This window comes from Atta colombica, unplaced genomic scaffold (assembly GCF_001594045.1).
Source record: "Atta colombica isolate Treedump-2 unplaced genomic scaffold, Acol1.0 scaffold222, whole genome shotgun sequence".
Classification (NCBI taxonomy): Eukaryota; Metazoa; Arthropoda; class Insecta; order Hymenoptera; family Formicidae; genus Atta; species Atta colombica.
The window spans coordinates 1,092,324-1,095,269 of record NW_017259319.1 but is presented as its reverse complement, the minus strand read 5'-3'; positions in this window follow the sequence as shown (position 1 = coordinate 1,095,269).

Below are 2,946 nucleotides of genomic sequence, written 5' to 3'. Positions count from 1 at the left end.
AAGTACTGAAAAAAAATGTTTCTTTAATTGTTCAAGATTCTTCATTTATCATTATTAAAATTAAAAGTTAACTTAATTTAGATATAATGTTAATAATCAGCTGTTTATATTTTATTATATAATAAATATAACTAAAATTGCAAATTAATTAACAATTCATGTTGCAATAATAAGAAAGGACATTATATTTAATTTAGTAGTTTTATATTGAAACATGGATACTAATATCTGTAGTTCATTTATATTTTGTATAATTTTTCTGACTATTATGTATATTTTCTTTCCATTTTCCTTTCAAGTCAAACGGTTTAAAACGAGCTTCTCGATATGCCATTAATTAGTCATCATATATTTCACCAATAAAAAAAGTTTCGTTCCATCTCACCTCATCTCATTCTTTATCTATCGTAAACATAATCATTTTTTGTTCAAGACGCCTATTATATTAACGGAACGTGCGATCGCAAGTCCTACCGTAGCATCGTACTTTGTTCAGCCGTTAGTAAATACTATTTGGTACATGATCACTTTTGCAGCAGGAACTATTACATAGCAGTGGCGTTGAAAGTTGTCTCGCGATCGCGTCGCAATGTTTTCGATGCTATTTTGTTCTCGCAAAAAGATCCGACAATCTTCAATTCGCGTCTCAAGAAAGAATCGATGATTGCGGATGACTTTAAAACAAGACGATGTGACGTATCGTCAACGAGACTGAACGAGCCTGAATGTAAAAGGCGGAACATATGAAGATTTTGTTACCAAGATTCTGATGAACGAAAATTTTACTTTTAATTTTATCTTCTTAAAGAAATGTTTTCGAAAAACAATTTTTATCTTCACTTAAAAAGATGTTTTTTGAAAAATAAATCTCGAAGTCGAATAAATATTTACTAAGAATCAATTTCCAAATTATGTTCGGAAATCAAACTATATGAACGACATCCGACAAAGAGCTCTTAAGTATTTTTCTTGACAGCCGTAAAAATCTCACGCGGTCTAACCACCGACGGAGGAAAGACACAGCAACAAAACCCAAGTGGCAAGCACAGAAACGAGCGGAGAGCAGTTAATGGCGCTTAAGCGTGGATTGAGCAAAGCTCGAATGTTACATCGAGAGTATACCCTGCGGAGAGCTGCGAGTCGGTTGGTAAAAGTCAGTCTTGTGAAGGATAGTGTCTCGTGTTGAATCGCGCGCGTGTAAATCTATATAACCCTCGAGCGATGAAAAACTTTATGGAGGGGTCTCTTAATTAACTATCGTGCGATTAATCCTTTGACTGCGGCACGTCAAACTGTTTTTTCAAAATATCCAAGATCCACGGATGGATCTCTCAGTTCTAGTATTCTAGCTATTGCATGTATTGCTCTTATGATATATTTTTTGTAAAATCAATACATCATAATTGTCTGAAATTGATTTAATTTCCTTTGAAATATATATTGTTAAGTATTAAAATCTAACAGGATTAATCCTAGAACACTATCGACATTGAATGATAAGTACTGTTATTGATACATATATGTATAAGAAAATATAGGCCACTCTTAATTAACATAACAAACAATTTTGAAACGTTTCACACTTTTGATGATAAAATAGATCTTCATAAACACAAAAAACCTAATTATTAATTCAAAAAGAAAAAGAACAAACGTACTACCAAACTCAATCTTCAAAATTTGGAGGAGAGAATGTGTCATCTAACATCCCCTCATAACACTTACCAATAAAACATATTACAATGTAACACAAAATCGCTTAAAAATTGAAATCATTTATCATACTCTTATGAGATTATAACAGCGATCATATCAAGGAATTTAAATTGATATAAAACGGGCTGAATTTTTAAAAACTTATTTGTAGTACTAGCTTTAGTATGACAGAGTAAGTATCCTGATGACTATTGAAGATATAGCTTAGCATTCAATATCTCGATATGTAAAATTTATTATCGATAGCATTCTAGAGTTATAAATTATTCAAAAATAATCTATCCAAGAATTAAATTATCCAAGAATAAACTATCTTATATTTTTCAACAGACCTCTACTTTTTGTATTATTACTTTTTTATAAAAAATTAAACTTTTTCTATAAATTGAGATGAAAGGCAATTTTATATCAAAGCCACATCCATATACGATAAAATTATTTTATAATTTATTTTAAAACAAGTTATCTTATAGGTATTTTTAAAAATATTTTAATTTTGGAAAATATAAATATGCACAATCATAAATTATATAAAAAGTCACAAAAATTTTTATCTAAAATATTTTTTTATTTTACTATTTCAACGATAACTTAGAATCCCATAAAAGTGTTAGCTTTGGGGAGATCACCCTTTAAATATCAAAATATAAAAATAGACGTCTAAATTTTCGTATTTTAAATCGCCTAAATTTTTGTATTTAAAGGCTTTTCTCCACTAAAGCCGATTGTGTCGAGTAACATACTGATATCTTCCTCTTTTTTATAAAAAAATAAAAGAAATCAGTACATTAATTGACGCGATCAACTTCAGTAGGCACGAATAGCCCTAATGACATATTTTAAGAAAAATCAAATCAATTCTGAATTATAGCATATTTCTTAAAGAGTATATTGGAAGCCTTATAAACTTTTGAGTTTTATATGTGTGAGTGTATGACACGAAAACGATAATTTTGCAGATGTCAGTATTTCTAGAAAAGTTCAATCCCAAATCTCCTAAGATGTTTTCTCAAGATAATTAACTAAATAACTACATTTGCGACATACGTTTGTGAATTAACACGAGTTTATAACCAGGTCTACCACTGACCGATTATGATACAGGTATTCACAGCCAAAGGACTAATCGACTATCTGCTCAGCCCTCAGTGGGCAAAGGTAACAAATCAATCATCGCTTAACATCAACATACAAGAACGTACCATTCTAGCCAAACGGTTCTATTGAATC